At 31.9% G+C, this 17,823-nt stretch overlaps 1 protein-coding gene across 3 annotated transcripts in view; it reads left to right on the forward strand.

The window, feature by feature from the left end:
- The window catches only part of Cdh19 (cadherin 19), a 76,993-nt gene that overhangs the window by 10,497 nt on the left and 48,673 nt on the right, over positions 1 to 17,823 (forward strand). The window contains exon 2 of one of the 3 annotated variants that reach the window (XM_078029905.1): positions 10,841 to 10,923. The exons of the other annotated variants lie outside the window; for them this stretch is intronic. The gene's annotated coding sequence lies outside the window, so the exon portion shown is untranslated. The remainder of the gene's footprint in view (positions 1 to 10,840; positions 10,924 to 17,823) is intronic. 3 annotated transcript variants of the gene reach the window in all.

The following is a 17,823-nucleotide window of genomic DNA, read 5'->3' on the forward strand; positions in this document are numbered from 1 at the left end:
TCAAACTCTATAGTTTTAACTTTCCTAAACTTTTTATTTAGTTATTGTTGGAAGTACAAATTATTATTTTTTGGTCCTATGCTATCTGACAAGATTTCATTCATTAAGACTAGAGTTATACTAAGAGGAAGCATACAGTGAGTGTCATATTTTCCAAATCAGTGGTGCAGTGGCATTTCTATATATATATTACACTCTTGAACTTCAAACTGTGAGTTTAAAGATATTATAGAAAGTTGGAAACAAATACAGTGTTCTTATTTGTTGAGACACAAATTGTGTGCATGTATTTGTGTGTGAAACACAAGATACATTGTTTCTATTTAACAAAATAAAATCAGATTTGTTCCAGTTAAGCATAAAGATAAAATCTACTTCAGTCCAATTAACAGGTAACTCCATTCTCATAAAACAAAATATAGTGATTCAAATTGGACACTTCCTCTCCATCTACAGCATAAATTTTATATATGACATACTCAAAGCCAAAATTATACTGAATGGGGAAAAACTGAACTTGTTTCTTATAAAATCAGTAACAATAAAGTACTTGAAATCTTAGCCAGAGAAAATAGACAAGAATAGGGAAATAAAAGACATACAAATAAAAAAGAAGTCAAATTTTCATTGCTTGCTGATGAAACAATCCTATGCTTAGAAGATACAAAACCCTCCACCAAAATATCTTCTAGAGCTGCTAAGCAAATTTAGTAAAATAAAAGGATATGAAATCAATAGTTTGCTTAGCTCAGCGGTGCTTGCCTATAATTCCAATGACTTGGGAGTCTGAGTCAGGAGGTCACAAACTTGAGGCCAGCCAACTCAGCTAACTCAGCCTCAGTAGTTTAGCAATACCCTAATTCAAAATAAAAATGTTTGGGGATGTAACTCAGTGGTGAAATGCCCCTGGGTTCAATCCCCCAGTACCACAAACACACACACACATACACACCCCACACACAGAGACAAAATAGTTTTTCTATACATCAATAACCAATATGCTGAAAACAAAATCTGGAAAATAATTGCATTCACAATTGTCTCAAAAGAAAAAGAAAACATTGAGTATAAGTCTAGAGGTTGCAGAAATCTACAACAAAAATTACAAAGTACTGAAAAAGTAAATAGAAGTAGAACACCACTAGATAATGGAAATACCTCCCATGTTTATGTAATTAATTTTGTTAAAAAAGTTTATTACTAAACCTGATCAACAGATTAAATTCATCCCCCCCTCCAAATATTGATGACATTCTTCATGGAATTGGAAAAAAAAAGATTCCCTAAATTCATATAGAAGAATATAAGGCTTAGAATAGTCAAAAGAATTCTAAGCAAGAAAAGCAATGCTGTAGGAAATCTAATACCAAAATTCAAATTATACTACAGGGGTAAATTAATAAAAATAATAAGGTACTAGCATAGAAACAGACATGTAAACCAATGGAATAGAATAGAAGACACAGGGATAGACCCACTTAGATTGTTATTGAATTATTGTCAAAGGCACCAAAAACAGACATTAGAGAAAAGCCAGCCTTTAAAAAAATGTAGTACTGGTAAAACTGGCTACCCATGTACAGAATTACACTAGGTCCCCATCTCTCATCCTGCTCAAAAGCCAACTCAAATGGATTCAAGACCAAGAAGTTGGACCAAAATCTTATAAAATGCTAGAAGAATGTACAGGGGTAAAGTTCCAACATACAGCATGGAAAAGTTTCCTCAAAGAATGCTCGAGAGATAATACCAACAATGAATAAATGAGATGGCAGCAAATTAAAAAAAATTCTGAACAGCAAAGGGAATAGAATCATGAAGAGAAAACCTACAGCATGGGAGAAAAATCTTTGCTAGCTACTCTTCAGTAAAAGAATTAAGGTCTAGAATACATAAAGAACTCAAAAAGTTAACACCAACAGAACAAATAAACCAGGTCTGGGGCTGGGGATCAACAGTAGAGTGCTTGCCTAGCACATGTGAGGTACTGGGATCTGTCATCAGCCCCACAAAAAAATAAATAAACAAAATGAAGGTTTTGTGTGTGTGTGTGTATGCACACATATATATGACAAATAAACTGATTAATAAATTGAAAAATGAGCTAAATATGCACTTCTTAAAAGAAGAATTTCAAATAGTCAATATATGAAAAGTTTCAGTATCTTTAGGAACCAGGTAAATGCAAAACAAAACTATGATGAGATTTTTCTCAATCTTGTTAGAATGGCAGTCATTGAGAATAGTAGTAATGATAAGTGTTGATGAAAATATAAAGGGATAAAAAAGAACACATATCCTTTTGTAGGATTGTAAATTAGTAGAACCACTATGGAAATCAGTATCAAGGTTTATCAAAATAGTACCAATGGAACCATCATATATCCCAGGTGTACCACTCCTCAGTATTTAGCTAGCAACAGATCAAAGACAATATACTATAGTGATACTTGCATACCAACACTTATAGCTACATAATTCACCGTAGCTGTGTTATGAAACCAGCATGAGTGCCTATCCATACATCAACCTCTAAGGAAAATACAGTATTCATACATCATGGAGTTTTATTCAACTATACATAAGAATGAAATTATGTCATTTTCAGTAAAATGAATAGAAATGGAGAGCACTGTGTTAAGCAAAATATGTCAGACTCAGAAAGTCAAGGATCATATATTTTCTCTGGCATGCAGAAGGACCTTGTAAAAATAGGAGAGAGGCCAACAGGGTGGAGGAGGTGGATCAGGGAAAGAAAAAGGGAAAGGGAAAGTACTTGGGAATGAAATTGATCAAGTTATATCATATGCACGTGTGTGTGTGTGTGTGTGTGTGTGTGTGTGTGTGTGTGTGTGTGGTGTTACAATGAATCCCATTATTATGTGTAATCAAAATGAACCAATGAAAATTTAAATAATAGCACAGTTCCTAATCTAAATTATATAGATGTGGTTAACAAATGTCAGTGTAAGGAGGCAGTGACAGAAGACCTTTGGATATAAAAATAGTTTGGAATTATATCCTACATAGTCTATAAAATACTTTAATGACAATAATTAGGAAAAGAGGTTTAATCTCACAATTTAGGGATACAGAAATCAAATTCAAAAGTCATATGTTAAATACATACTTCCTATAAGTAAGCTATTTCTTTGCCACATTGGCAAAACATTATGCCATTTGTAATAGCATGGCAGTAACAATTTGGTTGAACTAAAATGCATGGATGATGCTGACAGGGATAAAAAAAACAAAAACAACAACAACAACAACAAACTTATATATAATTTATGTATGTTAAAAAAACATCCAGGAAGGTGATTAAAAATTACCCTATAATGTATCAACTTCTTTTATTAATATTTTGACAGAGAAACTGTTAAATATTGATTCAAGGAGACAGAAACAAATTTTTTTTATATATTGATTACAAGAAATAAAGAGAAAATAGCATACATCAGTGCTTCATGGATGTATAAACTGAGATTTTTGTATATCAGTTGAAATTAATGTAGATCTATGTGTATCAATATCAGAAGCTTAAATCTTGACTAAATATTCAAATTGAACAAGACCATATACAATACACTGTGCATGCAGGTTAATAATTCCAAATACATATTGTATATTAACATACATAAACAATTTTTAAACATTTTTTGGAAATAATTCTCTTTGTACCCATGTTAGTAGGTATAATTAGGATTAAGATATGATAGTAAAACATATAAAATATTAGAATGAAAATGCAATAACATATTGAGCTCTGAAAGTTTTATAATATTTATTCTGCTCAAGATAATATTCTGATCAAAATTATAGTTAAGCACTAAAATTCAAATATAATTCAGTTTTAAATATGTATGCTGTGTGTATATATATGTATATATGATAAAAAACTTTATTTACACCAAATTACTAAAATTGATTGAGTCTTAGTTCTTCCTGTACAGTATGTAAATGAGAATGGTTTTTCTATATTCATAAAACTAGTAATGTTTTTACAATATAAGAATTGCCATGTACACATTATGGATGTATACTTTAGATTTTATTTTTATCTCTCTTCATACTTACTACTCTCAACTATCTTTTATCTTTATCATAATTTACATCTTCCACTGGTCTCATTTTCAACACTTAAGTGCTATGATTTTAAGTATTAATTAACATCAGAAAGTAAAACCAGGTAACAAAGTTATTTTCTGCTCGCCACCTCATGGGGACACTACGTATGATGGTGACTATATACGTACCCCTACATATGTGTGAAAAGTAAGCAAGTATGACTCAAAAAGTTTTAACTTTTGAACGGTGTACCCCAAACTGCTCTTAACACTTCATACATTGTGGGCACACATGTAAAACAGACTAGTGTGAGACGTCAAGGGACTGTACTCAAATGTGGATGCACCTGACAAATGGGGACATGACACGGAAAAATTGAACTTAAGTTGAAAGCTCCTCTAAGCACTTGCTTTTCACATAGTGAAAAAATGGCAGAATAATTAACACAGTATGTAATGTGATAGAGAAATATCCTAGATGAATGAGGGTTGAGTTGAATAAGAGTGACAAAGCCCTGACATGTGCACAAGAGGAAATTACCTCAATTACAGAGTTTGTGAGGATTTCCAGTCTATTACCCTCATTATGTGACCTTGGAAATGACTTTACTTCGACTGCTGTCTAAAACAATGGTTTAGAAATTAATAGGCAAAGGCAACTTTGACCATGCTCACCCTTTGCATCCTTCCAAGTTAGGCATTTTTCTCTCTTCCGTAACTGGAAAAGTTTTATTCCAGTTATTAGGTATAGTTGACCTGGATGAGCTCACTTTGGTCTTCCTACTTTGTTTCTGAAATGGAGATAATAATTGTTCTTATTGAATTACAAAGAAAATACAGGAACTAGCATTATGGTGCTATGGATAGAGATGGCTTTACTACTCTGGGTGATAAGCTGTATTTCAGTAACCAATGGACTTCCCAGGTCTCAAAAACATCCTACCACAAATGTATAGTGGGAGTTAGTAAGATGGGGTGCTAAGTTTCACTCAGTCATTCAGTGATGCGAGTTTGGCATAGAATCCACCATCTCCTAACTAAGGCATATAGTAGTTAAAGAAATGGAAGTAAAGAGCATCACCCATAAACCTTTCAATGCCTTTGTTCTAAAAGGGTACACATCCTCATCTTTCATTAATAAAACTAATTGCGTGAACTTGTCCAATTGCAAGATGGATATTATTAAAATAATTTTCTGCCACAAAGGATTTCAGTTCTTTTTGACTCCTCTCTTTTACTTTCCAGTCACAGTAGTTTTAGCTGCTCAATCACTCAAAGATTAGAGGATGTGCACAAAATCCTAAGGTAATGTAGATAAGCCTTTGTTGGAGCGATAGGGTTGAAGGAAGGATATCATGATTATAAAATTCCATCTTCATATAGAATATACAGGATCCACGTAGACATTAACTTATAATTGTGAATATATCTTAATATGCTAGTATTTCTAAACTCCCATTGATGCTTTTTACATAAACTATTACTTTTGACATTCACTTGGTCAGTAGATTTTTTTAGTTGTCTCCATACTATAACTGATAATTTTGTTCATATTATTCCTTTCTGGGGACCAGAATTAGCCTGAGCACTTAGGTAAATACCTTCATGTGGTTGATACTTAATCTTGGACTCAAGGTGTTTGATGGGTAAAACAATCATTTCAAAAGTTGTGAAATTACAATGCTTCTAAGAACTAATTAGAAATTCAAACTATTTCTTTGAAATCTAAGATTGCAATGCAAATAAAATAAATATTAAAATATTAAATAGTTCATAATACAATGATAATGTAAAATAAAAAAGCTATGTGAATTAAATAAGATAGGTATTGAAATAAGAAATAATACAGTAGGTAATACAGATTCCAAAAGATATTTCAGCCAGAAAACTTCCACAAAGGGATTTATTTTTATTTACCTAACATGTTTTTCTATTATTAACATCATTCTATCTATGTTTAGGTACACAGACAAGGTTTTAAATATGTCCACGTGTTTATCGACTTGTGTGTGTTGAATCATCTTTACATCCCTGGAACCATATTGATAATTGTGTGTGATCTTTTTGTTGTGCTGTTGATTTCAATTTTATTTTTCTGAGGATGCTTACATTGATATTCATCAGAGAAGGACATGGAACTTCAGTTTCTTTTCATTTTCTTGTTGTTGTGTTCCTATCAGGTTTTTGTAGCAGGGTGATGCTGGCCTCATAGGATGGGTCAAAGGGTTTCAATTCTATGAAACAATTTAGAAGCATTGGCATTAGTTCTTCTTGAAAGACTTGATAAAATTAAGGAGTGAAGCTGTCTAGTCCTGGACTTTTCTTTGCTGAGAATCTTCTCATTACCAAGTCAATCTGGTTACTTATTATTGTTTTATTCATGTTTTAACATATTTTCTTAGTATCACATGATCATATCAATAGATGCAGAAAAAAAAACTTGGTAAAATCTAACATTTCTTCATGAAATAAAATATAATGGAATAAATTTTATATAGAAATATCAGAAATCAACACAATAAAGACTTCACCAAAACACTATTAAAACTGATAAAAAAAAGTTTAGTAAAGTAGCAGAATACAAAATGAGCATGCAAAAAATCAATAGCTTTTCTACAAATTACTAGTGAATTTATTGTGATCTCTACAATGGAAATTATAAAACCCTTAAGAAAGATTCAAAGAAGACCATAATCATAGACTGTAAAAAAATAACATTATTAAAATACCCCTACTACTCAAATAAATCTACATATTTAACAAATCACCATCAAAATATCAATATTCTTTACAGACCTAAAAATGCAATTCTAAATTTATATGCAACTGCAAAAGATTCCTAATATCCCAAGCAATTTTGTGCAAAAAGAACACTTGAGGCACTACAATACTTGATTTCAGACATACTGTAGAGCCATTGTAAAAAAACAACAACAACATGGCATTGACATTAAAACATAAATACGGACAAATAAAAGAGAATGGAGAACTGAAAACCATATCCACTCTGCAGCCAAGTGATTCTGGACAAAGTTGCCAAAAACATACATTGAATAATTAAAAGCCTTTTTAAAAAATGGTGCTGGATAAATAAGATACACACATGCATAAAATTAAAGACTGACTTCTATCTCTCAAACTGTATAAAGATCACCTCAATATGGAACAAAGAACTTAATGTAAGGCTTCAAATATTGAAACTACTAGAGGAAAACACTCAGAAATATTTCAAAGTATTGGTACAGGCAATGAGTTTCTGGATACGACTCCAAAGTACAAAAAAAAAAAAAAAAATTAAAAGCAAGAATTGACAAAAGGAAGTATATCAACCTAAAAAGCTCTGCACAGCAAAGGAAACAGTCGACAGAGTGGAGAAACAACCTACAGAATGAGAAAGAATGAGAGAACATCTTCACCAGCTATTCATCTAACAAAAAGTTAATTTCTAGAATATGTAAGAGCTTACATACCCGCCTCTCTCTCTCTCTCTCTCTCTCTCTCTCTCTCTCTCTCTCTCTCTCTCTCTCTCTCTCTCAGACACACACACACAAAAACAAAAAAATCAGTAACAGATTCCAAGGGCCTCCAGTAATCCAATTTTTTAAATGGGCAAATGATCTGACTAGACAATTTTCAAAAAAAAAAATACCAATGACTAATAAATATATGAAAAAATGTTCAGTATCATTCGTCATCAGGAAAATGAAAATTAACAGTAAGATGAGACGCCATCTCACCCAAATAAGAATGTCTGTTTAAAAAAATAAATAAATCACAAATGTTGGTTGGTCAGGATGTGGAGAAAAAGGAACATTTTCGGATTGTTGGGGGTCAATCAGTACGGTTGCTGTAGAAATAGTGTGGAGATTCCTCACAAAACTAAAAGTAGAACTACCATGTAATCCAGCTTCCCACTCCTGGAAATATGTTCAAAGGAAATGAAGTCACAATATATAAAAGATAAATGCATACCCATGTTTACTGTGATAATATTCACACAGCTAAGATACGGAGTCAGCCTAGCTGCTCCAAATGGTGCATACATCCAATGTAGTAGCATTCATCCAGAATGAAGTCCTGTCATTTTCAGAAAAATAAATGGAACTAGAGGACAGCGTGCTCAGTGAAAGGAGCAAAACACAAAAACAAGTATTGCGTGTTCTCTCATATGTGGAAACTAACAATAAGTACAACAAAGACAACCTCTAAGTAGTAGAGGGATTATGAAGGGTGCCGAGGGAGACGGGCAAGGGTAGAAGGAAGGTAGATAGACATGATAAGCCAAGAGGTATGCATGTATATCAAGACAAAACAGACTTTGAGACACAGTCAGAAAACTGCCACCAACTTTCCACATTGTTGCTCTGCAATGTATTTATATTATATGTGCTTATGAAATAAAGGGGAACTGTAATTAGATACTTCAAAGCCTTCATTCTTGCTTTTTATAAGGAATCCTTGAAATCAGAAGAAATTAAAGTGAAGTCTGTTGCTATTTCCAAAAGATCCCCTTATGCTGTTTGCTTCACACAGGTCTTATAGTAGTATTTCCTTGCTTCGTACATTTAGATCGTGATATAAAAAACTTATATGTTCTTTAAACTGATGTAGCAAAACTTTTTATCCTATTTTAGCAATATTTTAGAAAACTTTAAGAGACTTCCTTAGTTCTTTTTTAAGCTTTGGGACTTCCAGATCGTCACATATTATGTCTTATGATGTATCATTTTGGCCAAGCATAGTCAATAGTTTTCCAAAGATGGGGCCATTACATTAATTGCCATCTGCTTTTCTCTATGAGAAGCTGAGCTTAGTGACATTCAGTATTTCAGCTTTCCACATGCCTTCCAGAATACATTATATTTTTTATAAGTTTTCACAGATGGAATAATTATCTTTATGTAACCAAGAAGAGGTCATAGAAAAGACAATTTCTAATTAGATTCAGTTTCAAACTGTATAAGTGCATAGATTATAATATTTTCCATCCCTAAAGTCATAATTAGTCTTCTTTGAAAACATAATTGTTCTGAATCACACTGGGATCATTTTCAGCTTATATACGTCCATGCAATATCATGTATTGCTTCAAGCATGACAATGTTTATTTGTCATAGTCACTTAGCCATGCTTAGAAAAAATGACATTCAAGAGGCCTATACTATAGTTGCAATAGACATTTATAAAGATATTGTATATGTGTATTGTTTGGAGAGATTAAAAATAGCTGAATATTCCAAAGTTGAGAAATAAAGAAAACATCTGATCTTTACCATTAGCCTATCCTTAGCTATCTTTATGTAGTTTGTTAACAACACTTAACATAGCACCTCAGGCAAAATTCTATGTGTAGCAACTCTTTTTATAAAAAAGATGATTCTGGGGGATGAGCACAGTTATTATCATCAGTCTTTACATGAGGCAACTGAGACAGTAGAGGTCAAACCATTCGCTCAAGGTCATGCAACTATTATGTGGGGGAAGTGGTTTAGCTGTCTTAGGGCATCACACAAATGGTCAATGGGAAGGCTCTGCAAAGTCAAAGAGGGCGTCTGATGAGAATATATGCAGAGTCTTATGAGGACATATGATTCTATATTACTTTATCTGCAGCCAAGGGCTTCTTTGTGACAGTAAATATGCAAAACACATGCTTCACAAGAGTTCAGAAATGGGACAGAGAAAGATCATTCATATTCTAGCTCTCTGGAGTGAATGCTTTTGGAGAAGGAGTTGGCATGCCATTTATTAACAATCTTTGGCCCAGAAATATTGCCTCTTTTGCGCTTATGTATGCAAGCTATTTCCACACACATTTCTTTCTATATTTCCTTCTGAGAAAGCCATTTCGAAGTCTTTATGCCTAGCGTCATTCTAAGAGGCTGCCAAGTTTCCCTTGATTTTTAAGAGATCACAAATAGGATTACGTTTCTATATTTATCCCATCCACTTTTTGCAGCTTCAACTTTTATCTTCTCCCACCAGCCACCAAATCCATCATTTTGACTTATTCTTACCACTTTTTTTTTTTTTAACCTGAAAACCTCAGAACAAGGTGGGGGAATAGAAGGTGTCTGGAAGAGGATAATAGGAAACATTTTACTATGTCTGGTTTCAAGAATGGCCCAAAGGTTAAAATTCAGTGTATAGATCTTGATTCAATGTAAACAAGGGGACAGGTCAGTGTCAGATGTCACAATGCTATGTGTCTGAGCATTTCCTATCTCCTGTTCAGTAAAGTGCAGTGAGGTTTTCAGTCCTTTTTCTACATTCAAAGAAATATTTGATATTTGGCAGGTCACTTGTGAATATAAATCCTTTCCTGTGTGATGTAATATATTAGATTAAATAAACTTTTCAAAACTAAATTCATATGATTCTCTTTGGAGATAGTATTTTGATGATGCTTAGGTTAAGTGTTATTCCAATAGTATTAAGATGGTAATAGTAGTTATCTATTATTGTGCCTTGTAAGTTTCATGCTATTTATATGCATTATATATGTTGAAATGTACTCTACTGTACAAAATGATAAATATTCATTAATGCACCTACATAGTAGCAATAAGAGAATAAATCAAACCAGACTAATATGAGACACAGTATTAGCATGCTTCTTCCATATTGAAGTATTATGAAGATTTTATTAATGTATTCACCTGATTGGAAAATATAACCAGGATTGCAAATGCAAGGCAGAAATGCCACCACTGGTTTCTCCTGAGCCCATTTCAAATATAACTAATTGTTAGCATTTTTCCTTGTATGCCTAGACTCAGCTCAGAAAGTTGCTCAGTCTTGCACAGCTGACAGCTGTCATCAGTCTTCAATCAAAAGTGCATCATTATTTGAAAAGGTATTTTTTTCCTTACCCTGAAATACATGACCATTATAGAAAATTTCAAATATATAAGAATATAAACAAAACCACAGTATTTCATAATTCAGATATAACTATTGCTTCCATTTCATTATTTTTTCATTATGAATATATATTTGAAAGTACTGTGAACAGTTTTCAGATCTGCTTTTTATTATGTAGAATTATAAAGTGATATGTTAGCTGTTAATTTTAAATTTAGCTATTGAATATTTCAAATATGAACTTAATTTTAAAAATGTTTATCATATAGGAGAGAGATAATTCACATCTAGTGAGCATCATTATATCTGAAATATTTACTTTTGATTGTTGGAGAGAAAAGAAAATGTAAAATGGTTCTAAATTTCAACCATTAAAACAACATACCTTCCTACTATTATGGAAGTTACCATATTAAATATTGTGGTTCATGTGAATATTATCAGACTTAGAATTATACAGAATTTCTTCACATTAACAGTATGAAAGAGTATTGCCTTGAAATTTAGAAAAAATACTTACATAATGAATATCATTCAGAATCCTAATTTGAACATTATTTTTCATTTTTTTTCCTAAATTTACCCGATTTGTATTTTTCTAGCAGCAGATAATTTTGAACATTTCTTTAGGTATGGAACTATAAAATATAACTTCTAGCTTATATATTAAACACTTTAAAATATTGCTTGGCCAAATTATTCTCCAAAATGCTTTACAAATTTTCATTTTTATGAGTATTATGGAATATTCCTTTTTCTGTATATTTTCATTAGTAGCTGCTCTTAAAATAACTATTGATTTCAGACTACTATATTAATGATAAAATGAAACTTTCTATTTTTAATATTGGTTTAATATATACATTATATATATATGTGTGTGTGTGTGTGTGTGTTTTAAAAGCAATTGAAAAAATAAATTAATAAACTATCCAAATTCTCATGACCCCATTAGAATAATTGTTATCACGTTTTTGCCATGGTTATTTACCTATCTTCCTATTTTATTCTTGAATATTTTTAAATATTTTAAAATATTTAAATTTAAAATATTTAATTTAAAAAATTTAGAAGTTAGGCATCCTGTTTTTTCCAAAACCAATATTCACCAAGATATGAAGTATACATAACCCAAACTATGGCATGATTCTATACAACTACAAAGAAACTTCTAATCATTCACATTAACAGCATATCCTGATTATCACCTAATATAGTACTTACTGTACACATATTAAATTTTCATTTATCCTAAAAACCTGAGTATAAAATTATATTAGCACAACTCATGACCCATGTTTCATCATTTTATCCTACCAGGTTTTGTGTTTCTTGAATTTCTTTTAATCTAGAACAGTATATTCCTTATCTCTCTACTTTTGTTTTGTTCTTCTGAAACCAGTGATGTATTGAAGGACCTGGATCCTTTTTCTGGTGCCAGTGCTGTTCAGAACTCCTGTCATGCACAGACCTCAAGGGTAGTGTGACAAAATGCTGACTTGATGTCCCTGTATCTGGAGATGCTGGAGCTCACACAAGCTTCACAACCAGCTGGTATTGCACAAATCACACTGTGGGTAAATGATCTCCAGAGAAACTAACAATTCAGATACATTTCATTTGGTTTAGTTATTATTCTTGGCAAATTTCTGGAAATTAACTTTCAATTTTTAATAAAAATACTTTTAAGAATGTGTCCGTTATGTTAAAATGTAACATCAGAATATCTACTATCATTTTGGCACAAATCATCTAATTTCTTCTTCTGATATTGACAAATAAAATAATTAAGTGTAATAATGTGGTATAACTGGCACAATACATTGTATGTATTCAAGATCAATTGTTGCTGGGGTTTTTTTTTGAGATATTTTATTTTTATCAGCACAATCAAGGTAATGAACATAGCCATCCATACTCTCTGGAGTTCATGGGGTCCACTGGAAATCCATTCCTTTCACTCTTTCTCCCAGCCTCAAGTACTAGGCTCATTTCTTTCACTGTGATTGGTTTTAACTTTCTAAAAATTTATATGCATAAATGGAAACATACAATCTGAGTTAATTTTTTCTTCCACTTAGTGTCAACATTCAGTTTCTGTGTGCATCACTTGTTTGTTTTTGATATTGAGTATTACACTTTATGGATATACCATGATTGGTTTCTAGGTTGATTTAATTGATTGGGACAAATCTCCTTGGGCATGCTTTCCTTCTTCTCTATAGGCATGGCCATTTGACTGGATATCAGACTCGAAATTTTACCTTGTTTTTTTGTTGAAGGCTTTATTTTCCTATGCTTATTTTTGAACTCTTTTCAGAGATGTTTTTTAATTTAGCTGGAAATGCTGACCTTTATGTTCTTGCTTTTAAGATTTCCTGGAGAAAAGCAGACCAGTGTTTATCTAGAACAGTTCTTTCCTATTGCCTAGGAAAAATACTGAGTACCCCACCTGTACCCATGAACCATGAGGCATCTCACTTTCACTGTTGATTACAGACTTAAAGGACTACTCCCCCAATGCTTTCAGGTGGCTCCTTCCATGGGAAGATGTAGTTTTTTCACATACATAATTTAACATTAATCTACTAAATATGCAATGGAGATATTCTACAGATCGCCAAAGTTCTCTAATCATACAACTCTCTCATCTTCAGTGGTGTCCCCTATGACCTGTAGCTACCATGGTACCATGCTTCCAGCGCTCATCCACTCAGAATGTAAGCTTCTCTCTGTCTTCTCTACCCTTCAAAATTGCTGCTTGGACTCCTATGCATTCAGTAATTTGGGGCAATTTTAGGACTTGTTGCTTCTGTTTCTTGTCTCTCATAGATCACCATCCTCCAATGAGTGACAATTAATACCTTGAGAAACACTGTTGCATGTATTTATTTATTTGTGTGTTTTAAATTGTTTGAACAAAAAAAAATAAATATAGCCCTTATGTCTCTGTCTTAGTAAAAAATGACAAACCTGAACCTACTAGAAAAATTACATCACAATAAAATTTGGTCTACTAATTATTGAGCAATACTTCTATTCTCTTAATTCTTATTTTTTCAACAGTATTTTCTATTTTATGTATAAAGATCTTGCCCATAATTTATTATCATGAAAGAGTTTTTCAAAGGGTTTGTCTAAGGCGTTTTTATTTCACATTTTAATAGCATGATTCTAGAATGTAGAAATATAACTGTTGCATAGTGAGTGTGAGACATTTGTGTTTTCTTCATTGTTCCTATTTCACAACACTTAAGATTCATATCCCATTTTATTGCTATCATCTCAATACATCCCATTTTTCTTTTGCAGAAATTGACTGTTCTTAATTGAAGATATTTTCCTTTTTGTTTTTCACTTATTTCTTTTCCTTCTTTATGGCACTTGCTACAAAAGTGTAGAATAGAGTGTGCAAGAATAGAAGTGCAGTGGGCCCCCATCCTTGTAATGTTTTTGATGTTAGTGGGAGAATGTTCATTTTATAATTTAAACTAAGATGGTGGGTGTAGATTTTATGTAATTGTCCTTTGTTGGAGTACCAGAGCTCTTTTTGCTTTCTACCATTATGAGTTGGCATTACATATATGGGTACTGCCCTTAAACAGCTGCTTCTGGTGTCTACTGAGATTATGCCAGGTTTTCCCTTCGCATTCTGTAAATAGAGAAAATTATGCTGATCAATATCTGAATCAGAAACCCTTTTATTCTTCCAGAAATTATAAAATTTTTTTCTAATGCATTTCCTTTTAAAAAATAATTTGGATTATTTATCATTTATATAATTATTATTATGTTTAGGATTTTTCATTTATATCCACCAGGCCAATTGTAGTTTAAATGTATATTGTGTTTTTGTTTGTTTTGATAATCATATCATATTTGCCTCATTATAATAAGTAGGGAAATGTCCACTTGTATTTTCTGGAAGAAAGTTATCTAAGATTAGTAGTATTTCTTCCTTAATTGTTGCATTCCAATGTACCTGGATCTATGTTTTTCCTTGCAGGAAAATGTACATTATAGAATATACATTTAATATCTATTGAATACTCCCAATTTTCTATTCTTTATGTCAGTTGAATAATTTTTATTTCAATATTTGATAAAAGTTGTCAAAGTTATTGTCTTAAACATTTTCACAGTGTTATTCACATTCCCCTTCTAAATTTGTAGAAGATATATCACCATCCTCTCTTTCATTTTAGTTGTTAATTTGTGCCTCTTCATTTTTCCCTTATCATTCTGACTAATTAGTCATAAATTTTATTGATATTTTAAAAGAAGCACTTCGGGTATTGTTAATTTTCCTGTGTCATTACCATTCCTACTTTATTTATTTCTATTCTCAAGCTCACTGTTTCTTTTTCTGGTTTCATTGAGATTGCTTCAATCTTCTCTTGCTGATTTCTTAATTTTGTTATATAAGGATACTATACTTTTAATTTTGTTAATGCATAGCTATTTCCCGATATAATTTAGTTATTGATTTATACTTTATTTTTTGCCATTACAGAGTGTACTTTGTAATAAGGAAACCTTTGAAAATGATTGAAAAAAGTTTTTAATGGCCCAGTGTATGTTCTTCCATTAAAAAGGTATCATGTGTCCTTGTAAAACATCTGTATTCTGTTGGTGCGGCTCTCTACAATGGCTTCATTCCTTGAAGCTAGTTGACTCACTTCTTAAATCTTTCATGTACTTCATGATCTTTTTGTCCTCTTGGCATTTCAATAAAGGAGAATAGTGGTAAATAATCCACCATCCTCCTCGAACGTCACTGTGTCTGGTTTTTGTTAACCCTGATAAGGTTTGCTTCATGTATTTTTAAGCTCTGTAATAAGTAGACTCATACTTAAAACTGGATGAATGTATCTATTTTATCTTTAATAAATGTCCCTTCTTATTCAGGTAATATTTATGGTCATGGGATTTTACTTCAAAGTACTTTTATGGCTATTTCCAATATCTTAAGGCATGATTTTTATACAGTCTCTCCTTATCATCCTGCTGATGAATTTCTTGTGTATTTGTAATCAAAGTGCTTTCCTTCTGCATAGTACATAGTTGAATTTTAAAACTTTATGTGACAATCTTCTCCTTTTCTTTGTCAGGTTTCACTGATTCCTTTCTATCACAGTGATTGATTTTGTAGGGTTTGTTTGTATAATCTTGAGTTTGCTTTTTCTGTTTGGTGAAATGTACTTTTATACTGTCATACTAAGACTTTATTTGTATTCATATTATTCCTTTTGTACATTGTTGTTTGTGAGATCTCACTGTTGCAGAGATTTGAACTGGAGTTCTTTACTTATCAGGGTCATCATTTGAAGTCCTGCTGCGTCACTCCATTTGTAAGGGAAGGTGTTTCCACTTCTCATATCTCACCATCTGAGCCACTATCATTACAAATTTTCCTTCTTCATGTGTTATATATCCCATAATATGTTGTTGTTATTACATCAATTTCTAAATATATTAATCAATAAGCAAAATGCCCTTTAATTTTATTCATATTTAATACTTCTACATGATTCATTACTTTTGTGCATATGTCTTTCATCTGAAGACTTTCTCATTATTTTTGTCATGAAGTCCTGCTGCTGGTGAAGTCTTGCATTTCTGCTTAATATTGTTCTTATAGTGTGGGATGTATAAGTATAAACTGGAGTGTATTTTCTGAGAACTTCAGGCATGATATTCTGCTTCCATTTACCATACATTATTTCTGATGATTTTTTTTTTGTACCAGAGATTGAACTCAGTGGCACTAGGACACTAAACCACATCTCCAGCCCTACTTTGTATTTTATTTAGAGATAGGGTCTCACTGTGTTGCTTAATGCCTCACTTTTACTAAAGCAGGCTTTGAATTCATGATACTCCTGCTTCAGCCTCCCAGGCTGCCATCACACCCAGATCTGATGAATATTTAACAAACATTATTATTGTTTGCTGTTTTCAACAGTGATTTTAAGATATATATATATATACACACACACACACACACATATGTGTATATATATATATATACACACATATATATATATATATCTTATTTTAGTATTTTACAAGAGCATAATTGGGTTGATTTTGTTCCTGTTTTTGGGGGGGTTCTTGGTGTTTACTGAAGTTATTATTTTTTTCTTTTTCAATGTGATAATATAAGGCATATTTGAAAAATAATTGGCCATTTTAAAAATGTTTTTGACACTATCACTCTTTTCTTGCAATTCCAATTATACATATGCTATGCCACATGATATTGTTCCAAAAGATATTGAAATCCTCTTTATTTTTAAAAATTATTTGTGTACTGTTAGTTTTATCACTGTAATTTAGTTTGATGGGTTCCTACTGAATTGTCCTCATAACCAAAGGTATTTTCTTCTGCACTATTCAACCTTCTGATAAAAATCGTCCTGTGAATTTTTTTTCAAATAACATATTATTAAATTTGGGGGATTACTTTTAGTTTTTTTAGAGTTTATATTTCTTCATTGTTTCACACTGTGGTTACTGAAATATTCAATTTGGGCAATAGTTGTCAAAAACTAAAAGAAACCTTAAGAGAAAGTTTACTATGAAATTTATAACAAATGATTCCTCTGATAGTATATCATGTGCTAATACATATATAAAGAAAAAAAACCCATCTCCCACTACAGTAAAAACAAGATATGAAAAAAAAAATTCCAGGCGATTTCAGCCACTGGATGTCATGCAATAAGAAGTGTAAAACATGAGTTATGTTTATGTTTAACAAGTATTTTAAATTGTATCGAAGAAAGTCACTAGAAATTTATAGTGAATTCACAAGATAAAGAACCATATCTGATCACACATGGGAATACATTTAGCAATATCCAGAGGGTGGGGAACAATATAGAGACCA

This window comes from Ictidomys tridecemlineatus, chromosome 13 (assembly GCF_052094955.1).
Source record: "Ictidomys tridecemlineatus isolate mIctTri1 chromosome 13, mIctTri1.hap1, whole genome shotgun sequence".
NCBI classification, from domain to species: Eukaryota; Metazoa; Chordata; class Mammalia; order Rodentia; family Sciuridae; genus Ictidomys; species Ictidomys tridecemlineatus.